Raw genomic sequence first — 13,660 nt, forward strand, 5'->3', positions numbered from 1 at the left:
TGAACTCTGCCTTCCAGAAGCTAGCATTTCAGTAAGGCTTATGTTATGGGTAGAATGTCATAAGTGTTGGTTTTTAGGCCAAAATTTTTTCTACCTTTCTCTATTATAAGCTATTTCATGTTCACATAAACTAAGATTCAATAAATATAACTTGAAGACTGCATATATCTTTGTGCTCCTTTGAGTAAAATAGTTATTAGTAAGGATTTTTCTTACCTTCAAAACATTATTTGTAAAAATCCTCTGAGCCTTCCCAAACTCCACATCGACCAGATGTCCGTAATACCAAAATGATTTACTGTATAGTTTATGTGAGTCTTAATGGTTACATTATTTGCAATTTTTCTATCATCTAAAAATTATAAAAATCTCAGTGAATTCATATTTTTGAGAATCAAGACATTAAGCTATTTTATAACTATTTACTATTTAACCTGTCATGTTTAGGCTGTAAGTTTAAATCCAGATGTTTTTGAAAGCTGTTACTGAGCACGGCTGACTGGTGGTCTCCCAAATGTAAAATGAGTTAGCAGCATCTGTTCAATTCCCAGTGGTTTGGAATTCCTGCAATAAAATCCATCCCAGATTCTCCCCTTTTTAACTGATGAGCAAAGGATGTGGACTTGAATGAAGTAGGTATGGGAACATTCTTTAAATATATGAAGTGCTTTGCTTATTACATTATATATTGGTTGAAACTTATTGGAAAACAACATAGCAGTAAATATAAAGAACATAACTTTTTTTATAACCTTTTACTCAGTAATCCTACTTCTGGGACTCATTCCCAAGAAAATAATTCAAAAGTAGTAAAAAGCAATATATATGAACATATTCATTGCAGCTATCATAGCAGGAACACTGGAAACAAATATTATTATTTATTTGGTATTTATTATGATACCTTGCACCCAAGATCTCTAACCATAAAAAAGTTTTGAAAGATACACAATATTATCCACAACTTTAAATGAGGAAACCATGCAAACTCTCCCACAAGCAGTAAATAGCAGAACCAGCAGACACTTCAACATAGGATTCTCTGATGAAAAGCCATGTCTTCAGTGACTCCATGACTGCATCTGTTAAAAATCGTATTTTGACAGAAAATTCCTACAAAATGTTGAGTGAATATGTATGTATACCTGAATAATTATAACAATGAAAAAAATTTGCTAATATTTTGAGCATGTAGTATGTACCACACCTGGGACAGACAATATTAAAGGTATTGGCAAAATTTTAGTATCTATCCTGGTGCAACTAAAACATTCACAATGATTCCTTTTTAATGGTGCAATTGACTATTTTTTTGTTTTCTCCTTTATGCCCATTGTATTTATTGTACAGTATGAACATGTGCCACTTTTATAATCGAAGTAATTTGAAGCTAATACTTTAAAGAAATATGGGTATATCTAGACTGAGGCCAAATGAAGTAGAGATGATGGGAAATTAACCATGTTAAAATTTGCATCCATTTTCAAAATAACTGTTCTCAGGGCGAGATAAATATGGATGAGCCTTTAGAAATAGTAACAGAATAAGGAGGTAAAGAAGAAATATTTTGGACCAGGGTTTCAGTCACTTCTCATCCTCCCCGCTGCCCTCCACCAAGCAGCTAGCTTTCTATAAGATCAGTTTGAATCCACTCTTACCATATAGTGGTCATTTATTCATTTCTTATCAGTTTCTCTTTTTCCCTTTTCTCTACATTTATGAATAAATTGATGTCAAAAGCTCTGAAAGTAGCAAGTTACATGTAGAAATTCAGTTGGGATAGTCCTTTTTTATTCAAAGAAAGAAATATATTTTAAAGAATTTTATTTAGAGAAAGATGTTATAAAACAGAAGGTGAATGGGTGATCTCACTTTTTCTTCGTGATTCACTATGTTCTAGCCATATCTACATTCTAGAAGTTTTATTACACTGTCATGATTTGTTCTTCCTCCTTAATTTTGTGCTACGCTGCAGCAAGTTCCTTGCATCTCTCCGGCCCTGTACTCTATGTAGTTTAAATAAATGGATGGATGTTAAGATGGATGGTTGAAGGAATAAATTAGTAAGTAGGTGTGATACTTATTAATAAGTAAGCATGATAAGTATTGTGACATTGGGACTCACCTTTTAAACAATGGAATTTGATAGGAAGGGTTACTAACAAAATAATAGAAACATACTGCCAAATTTTTAAGAGGCCTAAACAGTAATAACGGTGAGAAAATGGTGTTGGATTCTGCCCTTGCTTTATCAAAGGATGAATGACCAGAGTTGGGTTTGCAGGGAGAGTGGCCTGCACAGCTCTAGTACTTGCCTAAAGTAATAGGGCAATAAGGTAAACAGATGAAAGACTGAGGAAAGCAGCGAGAGAATTAGGTAACAGGTGAAACTGTGAGGGGAAAATCATAATAGCACTTAAGTAAATAAAAATAAAACAGAAGTCATCATCAGAGAGAACACTGATATTTTATTTTATTTTTAATTTTTTTAAAGATTTTATTTTATTTATTTGTCATAGAGAGAGAAGCGAGAGCAAGCATAGGCAGACAGAGTGGCAGGCAGAGGCAGAGGGAGAAGCAGGCTCCCCACCAAGCAAGGAGCCCGATGTGGGACTCGATCCCAGGACGCTGGGATCATGACCCGAGCCGAAGGCAGCCGCTTAACCAACTGAGCCACCCAGGCGTCCCAAGAGAACACTGATATTTTAGAACTGGGGACATGACAAGGATGTTTTTATTCAGGCATTAAGTATTGTGGAAATAGTATTAAATTATGACCGAAAGTGTTTCTGTATTTGTGTCATATGGAGCTGTTTACGTCAAATGACTTTAAGAATAATTCTAAAAAAAAAAAAAATTAATTCTAAAATACTACATAAGACAAGATTGACTCCACTTCTGTCTTCTCAAATGAGAGGAGGAAAGGACAATCCTAGGGTGCCTTAAGATTTCATAATTCATATAGAGGTAAAGAGCCCCAATCTGTCTTCTATTCCTTGTTGTATCCCACACATTTAAAGATTTTATAATACAGAATGTGTTAGGGAATTGAGTCTAATTATTCATGAGGTCTAAGGTTAATGAGATTTACATTGAAGCTTCCACCTACTTAAAAATACATTTATACCATCAGGCTGGGAGGTATTTACTGCACTGTTCTATATGTGTTATATTCAAAGTCACATAAAGGAATGATTGAATTATTTTAAATCTGTTTGGTCCTTGCAAATTAAGTGAATCCCACTGAAAAAATGAAACTTCATCGTTCCATTTTGAAAGTAAAGGCATTAACCATTTCAGTGAAGAATCCATTCTGAGAGATACTAAGGTATATTGAGATATTTGCTGAACTGTATTTGTTTGTGTTTGTTTTCTCTTAATGGACCTGAGCCCAACTTTGTGTTTTCAAGTGGGTCATTATGTATGTACATTTTGTAGTAATGAAATGTGAAATGCTCTTCAGCATTTACCAAGTAGATCATGCCTTATGATATATTTCATAACTTTGTATGACACAGAGCGATTCCTGGTTAATATTAGGAATATGTGTGCCCTGATGGTTATGCAAGTTTCAGAATCAATGTTTGAATAGAAATCTGGTTCTGTAAAAACATAGAAATTCCATGCTTGCTGAGCAAGAATAATGGTCTTGTAAGATGGAACACGTGGATAGTTATGTAAATGCCTATTTTTGCCTAGAAATAAAATGTGCTCACTGGGAAATTGACATCCTCTTAAAAACACATGCTCCTCTTACAATTGTATGACTTTATATCATGGCATCTTATTCACTCAGATGAGTGAAACCCTTAGAGAATTGGACACCTCAAACCAGGTAATGACCAGTCCTAGAGGTAGTAGATATGGAAGTCATTTTTATTCTTTATGATGGAAAATGAATGGGGCAAAATTAGAATTGGAAATCTCCAATTAGCCAAGTCTTCTCTTCTTTAGGACAAACCAGGGTCTTTGACATGCTTCCTGCCTTTGTTATATATGGGAAGGTGTTATTTCATGATGCATAATGCCTGTGTGCATGTGTGTGTTTGACATGTACATAGTTTAGCTTTCAGTATTTGATGGATTGTGGGTGTGAATTGGGCAGGGTATTTTACCTCTCTGAGCTTCAAACTTCTGCATCTATGAAATAATAACAGTAATGCTTTCTTCATTGTTATGGTGATGATATGAGATAAAATTCACTAAGCACCTAATAAAGTCTGGCACATAGCATATGTTTAACAAACTACAACTATTCTTTAAATTTTTCAAGTTTTCTTTATAAGCTGTACCCAACAAAATTAAGTGATTTTCTAATGGCTATGTGGTTTGTTAGTAATCAGATGAGGATTGCTTTAAGATCTCCTTGTTCAAGTCCCAGTGAACAAATCTTCTGTGCAGAAGAATTTAAAATAATTTATATAGATCCTCAGCCCTAAAGGACAGGGAGTATAACTCCCAACTCCTTAAGCATAGTCTGCATAGAATGTCTTCTTTCTAAGGAGTGCAGTATTGAAAGGGAGAAAAGAGAGTAACTTTACTGCTTTGAAGCATATAACTCCTGTCTAATCATGTCAGAAATGCCAGAAAAATCTCAGTATAGTGGTATTCTACAAACTGTTTGACAAGCAGCCCTCAAAAATGTATAGGTCATTAAAAAAAAAGCAAGAATAGCTTAAGGATATATGATTAATATATGTTATGGGAGGGGATCCTGGACCAAAGGGGGAAAAAAGAACATTAGGTAAAACTAAGGAAATCTGCAAGTATGGGCTTTAGCTAATAAAATGAATGAACAAAGAAACGCAGACAAATAGTAGTGAAAATGTATACTGCCTTAGATTTTGTAGACATGCTTGATCATATTATGCAATGGATTTCTCTAGAGGTTGAGAAGACATACTAGCTCTTTCTGTTATAACATGAATAATTCTCTAAATAAGAACCTGAGAACAGCTCTGCTTGGCAGTGCTGGATCCTTACAGAAAGCTATTTAAAACAAAAAGATGTACAAAATAATATATTTCAACTTCTCAGACATGAAGAATCCTTTCTTTAAAAGCGTCCTGAAATAAGAGAAATAAATCTTTTCATAAAAACCTGGTACACATTCTAATGTTTACGGGTGACATGATAGTTATATGCAGGAGAATCGTACTTTTGAGAAACTAAGTCCTACATGGGAATATAAACGTGAATTTCCCAGGTCACTGAGGATGCACTGAGTGCAACCTGATGTGTTTTATCACTCTCCTACAATTCTGCAAATGAAAAAAATTAGTAATTCACTAATAGCACATAACATTATAGCCTCTATAAATGTCTTTATTCCAGTCCCTTGAGATTACAATTTATTCTTCAAGTTAGAAAACTTAGTATATAATTTTTCTTCCAAAAAGTGTATTAGTTTTTTTTTGCCTATCATTAAAAAAGCTACAAGTTGTAACAGAACAAGAAATCAAAACCATATCACTTAATTGAAATACTTATTATGAAACAAAATATTCTCAAATTTTTATTATATTACATCAGATCTATAAAATATTCTCATTTCTGAATATGTATATGGTTTTGACTCCTCCATTCTGTAACAGCTATAATGAGCATTACACAGATTATACACAGATCAATTGTGAAATATTCTCCGTTTATTTTAGCTTACAGAAAGTGGTTAAAGATACCGCTCAAGCAAGCCAACAAAACCTGCATCATGTTATCCTTTTGTATACCTCATGAAAAGGTATTTTTAAGATGTGGTATGGTGTTATCCGTATTGCCTGATGTCAAATCTCATTGCTTGGTAACTCACGACAAACCTGGTGTGTGTTAGCTAGGAGCTTATGAAGTACAACTTGGAACACCAGAAATCTGGCTTGGCTTTCCAGAACAAAATAGATGCCAGTGATAAAATTGCATAAATTAGGGATGGAAAAACATTCTAGACTTTGGTCAATTTAAGGCTAACTTATGGGCTATATTTGTTGTGCTTTTTAGTTTTCAGAGATGATACAATTTATGGTAGTGTTCACCAACAGTGTGAGAATGCTTTTGCCTTAAACTTTTCTGCAAAGACATTCCTTGTGTATAATAGTGTCTGTCCTGGAGCTTGTGCAAATAACTTATAAAGCCTGCGGTTAATCAAAATTTTCTCTCCAAGGTTGCATTTATTACTTTGTTCATTCACTGGCATCTGTGTGTGTGAAATGTAGTGCTGAAAACACTGGGGACCAAGGTGAGCAAAAAAGGACATTATCCATACACTCACAGAGTGTACAATCTAGTAAAGAAATGGATATTAATCAAATAGTCACACAGATAATTTTAACACAATATGAAGCACTACATGGGTCAGTGAGGGTGTAATATTAAAGGATTGGACTTAGGATTTGAATTGTTTAGCTACTAACATGCCAGAGACATTATAAAAATTTACCAAAAAAAGAGGAGGGGATAATGACATAAAGAAAGCAAAGAACTAAGTAAATTAGCCCAATATGTCTATATTCTGTCTCTCTGTGTATTTACATAAGGGAAGCCCTAGAGTTTTGTGGTTCTAGTCCTATGAGTAACAAATATTTTGCTCTGGGTTCTTCCAGTTTCTCTATTGCTGTTTTGTGCATACAATCCATAGTTACTTTTTTTTCCTACCCCTTGAATCTGACTCTCAACTATCAAGAACTGAGGACAAAGGATGGAAATTGGTTATGCACACAAAGCCCACACTTGCCAGTTTGATAGATAACATTCTTTCATGCATATACCTTATAATTTGATCTCAGTTGGAGGGTTTCCTTCCACTTAAAACAGGCCTCATATATTTGAGGAGTCTACATCTCAGGGAGAATGTAGGTTCAAGAAATGGTAAAGGATTCTTGTATTCCATTGCCAACTTTGGCTGAAATTTTCTTTCAGTTATGGCTTTAATATTTATTCAGATCTAACTTGTTAGAGGTTCATGAGCATCAAGCTTCTACAGAGTCTAATGAGGGGAAATAAGGGATTTTGAAGTAACTGTATTCTAAAACTTTGTGGTTAAAAGTCTTGAGTTATTTTTGCTACTAGTATTATATATAGGTGATATTCATAAAATTGCTCTTAAAAATTTTAAATCCAAATGAAATGTGACCAGTGACAGAAGTATATTAAAGGATAGGTCTACACAAATTAATTGGAATAACTATTTTTATTGAAGAGACTTGTCAGGTAGCATAACAACTGCTTTGAATGATTTTTTTGTTTTGATTTGACCAAGGCCAAAAAAAAAAAAAAAAAAAGTACCCCATTTCTCAAAATCCCAGTCATGGACTTTAATGTTGTAAGGGAACCTGAAGGTTACTTAAGCTCACCTCCCATACAGCACTGACAGATTGCTTTAGCTAGATCATGAGTAGCAAAGAACTTGCTACTAGGCAGGTAGATAATTCCACTCTAATGCAATTATGAATACTAAGAATTTTTCTTTTCTATCAAGTTGTAGCTTCCATTACTTTCCCTATGGTGGGGCGGTGGGGAACGTGTCTTTCTCATCTACACAAATGCCTTTAAATATATGGTATAAAAAATAATCTTAGACAACTTACTTTTTCTGAGCATCAGATTCTTTATTTGAAAAAAGGAGGGAGCTAACACTATGACCTCCTGGGATTTTTGAAGGAATCAAAGCAAACCAAGTGTCTCCAACACACTCCAACACAGAGAAAGCACTACTTTACCAGTGTTGTGATTATTATAGTATCATTGTTGTTTGGTGGCTGTTTTATTTTACTTCCCTAACATTTCTTTTTGCTTTGGTATGCATTATTTGCCTCTTCATCTGTTCTTAATAGACTAAGGTCAATTTTACCTTAACTTGTAGAGCTGAACATAATATCCACTCGTGGGTCCTATAACAGTGCAGAAAAGCATGGGACTATTTGGTTCCTTGGTCTGGACATTCATTTTCTTTTGTTTCAGCCTAGATGTTACCCATTTTTAGTAGCTTTATTCTACCCTTGGATAACACTGTCCCAAATAAGTCCCCAAGTTTATCTATATGAACAGCTTTTAAATATGTCCTTTGTCTATCCTTTTTTTTTTTTTTTTTCCATTTTAAACTAAAAGCAGGACTTTGAATTTACCTATATTAAATTATATTTTCCTTTGGGTGTTCTGATTGTTTTAGCTTGGTAAGAACTTTAAGAATCTTTGGTCTCTTGTCTGACAAATTATATTTTAATTATAACTTTTGGTCATTTGCACATTTGACAAGTCCATTTGGTAAATCTTTGGTGAAGCCATGATGTTGCCTAAGACATGGATTAGGATTAACATTTCAACATTGTATTAAAATCCAGCAGAGGAAATGTCCTAATTTAAGGTAGTAATGGTGGGGCTGGAGGATAAGAGATTGAATTTAGATATGTTTTCTTGATTCAGGTAAATGATTAAATCCTTTGGTTTTCCTTGGTTTTAGAAACGGTTCCTTTTTCTTAATTATTTTCTCACTGTCGACTTCCTTTTTCTTAATTATTTTCTCACTGTCGACTGCAATGTATGGGATACACTGGGCCTGTCAGGTTTAAGATCACAGCTAAGGGGAGCAATAAATGACAATAGCCTTCAGTAGAATAAAATCCTACTTTAGTAGGAAAACCGGGGAGGTTCCTCTTTTCAGCTATAGAAACCAACTTGTCAGTCTCCATGTGCTGGATGACAGAGTCCTTGGAGGCATGTCACTTTAAGAAGGAATTAATATTCTCTAGTGACAGTGGACACTTTTGAGATTCAAAGTGTGCTCTATTACTTATTTTGCCAGGACAGCATGCATAAACAAAACATAAAGCAAAGCATATTTCTGACTCTTTATATTCAGTAAAATGGGTATTTAAGTAATTGGATTGCAGTTTAGAATTGACTAGAAATTTAAAGATTTTTTTTTTTAATTTGACAGAGATCACAAGTAGGCAGAGAGGCAGACAGAGAGAAGGGGGGGAAGCAGACTCCCAGCTGAGCAGAGAGCCTGATGCGGGGATCGATCCCAGGACCCTGAGATCATGACCTGAGCTGAAGGCAGAGGCTTAATCCACTGAGCCACCCAGGCACCCCAAAATTTAAAAGTTACTTTGTTCACTTTCTCCCTTCATACAAAAAGCTTCTCATTCACACCAGCCTCTCATAGTCCATACTGTAACACCCTGGAGAGATGAATTTTTAGACTACATGAATGCTTTCAGTGCCCGGAACAGCACTTTTAGGAGGGGTAGTAGAAAGTCTCCCAGAGGGTTTGGCTTAGCAGTTCTAAGCAATAGACAGCTCTCGAGGGAAGTCTTTAGAAGAACTTGTTCCTCACAATGCACATCCTGGTAATGTAGAAGTTAAATTAGTGTCCACTTGGCAGCTTCCCAACTATTTGAAGATAGTTAAGTGAAAAGAGTTAAGTGAGTGATGTGGTGGCTGGAGTACCACAATGGACGCTTGCCCCAAATTGTGCTCAAAATGCTACCCAGTTGGATCATTTCTTCCTAGGTGAATAATTTGGTTATCTGGATTGTTTTTCTTTGCATATGAATGCTATGGCAACCTCAACGGCTGCTTCATTGCATTTATTTGGAAATTGCAGTGTATTGTTAATGGACAAATAGTGTGAATTTAGACCCATTAGTCAGTGTGTATTGAAGTAGAGGAAATATTTAATCACTTGCTTATCTTTTAGTAAAATTCTGTAATTTTAAAAAATATTCCATGTTGAAATATTTAACCAGACTTCTGGTTCTTAAACCACTTCTCTTAGTTCTTTAATGAGATCAAATATTGACTCTGGGAAACGTTCATGTTTTATTATATTCTAGCTCCTTTTGCTCTGTCCCTCCCCTACCCGTTATCATGCTCAGCAAAACGTGTTTATTTTTCCTTTCTTGCTCTTCTCCTGATGATATTAGTATTAATTGCATACCTAACTATATTTTAAGCTCTGTCTACAAGGTTTTACCTGTATTAATTCAGTTAGTCCTTACTACAAACTTATGAGAGTGCCACCATTATCATTCCCATTTCAAAGGAGAGGAAACTGGGGTGTTGAGAGTTAAGCAAATTGTCCAAAATTATAAAGCCCTATATCCCAAAAAGTCTGATTTCAAGTTTGGGCTCATCACCATTATCTTAGACTGCTTCTCTTGATCAGCAACTGGAAGTCAAGATCAAGCTTTTATCTTGGTGTTATCAACATCTAGCATACTGTCTAGTATATAGCAGGGACTAAAAAAGTCTGAAATAAATGAACAAAGGAATGATTACCTATTTTCTACTTATTTTAAGTATTTTGAGTGATAGAAGACAAAGATCATCAAGATTTTAAGATTTTAGAGGACTTTACAAACTTATTTTATGCACGCATTTATTTTGCACCTGGAAAAAACCATGATACATAGAGGTAAGTAATATGCATAGGATCACTTGTAGTTTAGCTAACATTTTCTAATCTCCCACTGTATGCTAGAACCAATTTTAGTTGCCTTACATGTATTATCCTGTCTAATCCTCATCTAATTGGATATTCTTATTATTCCATTTTAGAAATGAGGAAACTGAGGCATAGATTATCCAGTGTCTCAGATATGTTAGGTAGCCGAGTAAGAAAAAGAATCCAAGTTGACTGGCTTCAGAATTCATGCTATTACCTACCACACTAAATTAGCATATCTGATTACTGCCAGATGTAGCCCCAAGTGAATGCTCTCAGTCTTTCCATATTTTATCTGAGTATTGAAAAAAAAAAAAGCCAACAACAAAACCTATTTTAAACTTTACCTGAATCTTTATCTAAATTTCATAATACATTTAATATTTTATTTTACTTGAGCTTTTTAAAAATTAACATATAATATATTATGTGCCCCAGGGGTATAGGTCTGTGAATCATGAGTCTCACACAATTCACAGCACCCAATGTCCATCACCCAGCCACTCCATCCCTCCCCCACCGACCCAGCAGCCTTCAGTTTGTTTCCTAAGATTAAGAGTCTCTTATGGTTTGTCTCTTCCCAAGTCCCATTTTGTTTCATTTTTCCCTCCCTTCCCCCCATGAACCTCAACCCTGCCTCTCAAATTCTTCATATCAGAGAGATCATACGATAATTGTCTTTTTCTGACTGAATTATTTTGCTTAGCATAATACCCTCTAGTTCCATCCACGTCGTTGCAAATGGCAAGATTTCGTTTTTTGATGGCTGCATAATATTCCATTGTGTGTACACATATATGTGTGTATACACACACACACACACACACACATATATATCTTCTTTATCAATTAAGTATCTTGATTTTTAGACTATGTATTACATGTCTACAGATGTTACTGAGAGAGATCCTTATGCATTTTTTTTTTTTTTTAAAGATTTTATTTATTTATTTGACAGAGATCACATGTTGGCAGAGAGGCAGGCAGAGAGAGAGAGAGGGGGAGGCAGGCTCCCTGCTGAGCAGAAAGCCCAATGCGGGGCTCGATCCCAGGACCCCGGGATCATGACCTGAGCTTAAGGCAGAGGCTCAACCCACTGAGCCACCCAGGCACCCCCCCCTTATGCAGTTTTTAAAGCAATTCCTTAATTTACTCTAGAGAACTTCCTTTAAAAAAAAATTCATTTATTTATTTGTGAAAGAGAGCACAAGCAGGGAGAATGGCAGGCAGAGGTTGACGCAGGCTCCCTACTGAGCAAGGATCCTAATGTGGGACTTCATCCCAGGACCTGAGCCAAAGGCAGACACTTAACTAACTGAGCCACCCAGGCATCCCTAGAGAACTTGCATTTTTAAAAAAGGTTTTTTGAGTACCCTAAAAATGTCAATTGTCAGCAGCTGTACATAGGAATTGAAATATATATATATATATATATATATATGCATATGTAATAGTATGTGTGCATGTATACAGATGTGTATATATGCATGTGTATGTGTGTGTTTATATACATATATATATGGAAAATCTTTAAATATTTGGTCCTTCAAAACAGATTTATGAAATTTGCTCTGCAGCTGCTTGTTTCCATTAAAAACAAAAGATAATAACATAATGACAATGTTGACACCTTTCATTTATTTACAGGTAGTTGTGTTATTATTGAGAGGATGTTGTTAATAGAATTCTTATGGGTCCTAGATGAACTAGAATGCATTATAATTTTCAGGACTTTATTAATTTTTTATACTGTATAATAACTTATTCAGAATTTATTAGCTTATAAGATTTGTCGTCTCATAGGTTTTTGTTTTCAGCAAGCTGTACACAGGTCAGATGAGTCCTCTGCTTCATGGTTCCCCATGAGACTATAATCAAGATATTGGCCATGACTGTTGTCTCATCTGAATGTTAGATTCTGTGCTTACCTGGATTCAGTTCCTTGTCAGTGGTTGAACTGGGGGCCATAGTTCATTGCCACATGGGCCTCTCCAACATGCAACTTAATTCATTAAAGCAGCTTGCTGAAAAGGCAATAGAGAGGATCTGTTAGGAAGCTAGAAGTCACAGCCTTGCAAACTGATTGCATGAGTGCCATCCCATTAATTTTGCCATAGTTTATTGATTAGAAACAAATCATTCAACCTAGACCATGTTCTAGGGGAAGAAATTACACAAGTTTGAACGTTTTAGGATGCAGAGAAGATTGGGGTCCATCTTAGAAGACTGCCTATCACAGGGGCAGAAATGCAAACTTTCTTTTATTAGTATAAAAGAATAAGAGGGAAATATAGCTTATTTTTTGTGTTTATATTTCAATCCTCAATTTATCATTTCCTTGTTTATTAACTTTTTGGGGGGGGATTAATTGATTGGTTAGTTAGTTGTTTTGTGCTTGTTATTAACTTATGGATAGTAAAAAAAAGCTTCATTAAAAGTTTTTCCCTTCTATTGGGGTTGTATTGAATAGTTGAATACCAGCAAGAAATCATTTTTGTGTGTTCTGATTTGTGATTCATAAGCTTTTTACTCTTAAATAACTCTCCAGACCCAAGAGTCGCATTTTATTCCTTTACATGTGGTGCCACAGCTGTGAAAATCTTATGATCACCTATGAGATTGAAGGCATGTGTGCCAACAGCCTCAGCTGTAAAGATTTTACACATTTAATTCCTCAGTTTCTAAAGTCCTTTCAGCTGTCTGCTCTAATGAGTCCATCTGTAGATATATATTTTTAAACTAATGCTATAATGCAGTATTTTTTATGTGGCTGAACCAGTTATCTAGTCATGTTGATTCTTCCAAGGGAAGCTTAAGTAATGTTCATGCTACCCAGCGCCAACCTGTGCTGCTTAAGAGATGCTTTCAGGAGTTCTAATGGGACCTATTTCAGATTTGGCCTTCAGCTTTGGCTCTGTTTCCTCTCTTTCTTCATATCATCATTGCCAAGGTTATTGCTCTTGTTGTTATCATCTAAAAGCATGTACTTATTTTTCAAATAAGCAGTAAAGGATTTATATTGCACTTAACCCCTAAGAATATGGAACTAAGACAAGTCTTGCACTATGTTTTACTGAAGGTTTATTATCCAAGGTAAAGTTCTCATGTCGTCATTATACAGTTTATAAATAAAATGTTGACCACATAAGTGTTCTTAAAGGGTGGTTTGTTTCATAAACTGACTCTTCCTATACTTGTTTGCTCTGTTCTTCAATAAAAAAA

At 35.1% G+C, this 13,660-nt stretch overlaps 1 protein-coding gene across 2 annotated transcripts in view; it reads left to right on the plus strand.

Moving 5' to 3' along the window:
- ANGPT1 (angiopoietin 1) overlaps positions 1 to 13,660 on the plus strand; it is a 243,518-nt gene that overhangs the window by 22,480 nt on the left and 207,378 nt on the right. The window lies entirely within an intron of this gene.

Source organism: Neovison vison, chromosome 4 (assembly GCF_020171115.1).
Source record: "Neovison vison isolate M4711 chromosome 4, ASM_NN_V1, whole genome shotgun sequence".
Classification (NCBI taxonomy): Eukaryota; Metazoa; Chordata; class Mammalia; order Carnivora; family Mustelidae; genus Neogale; species Neogale vison.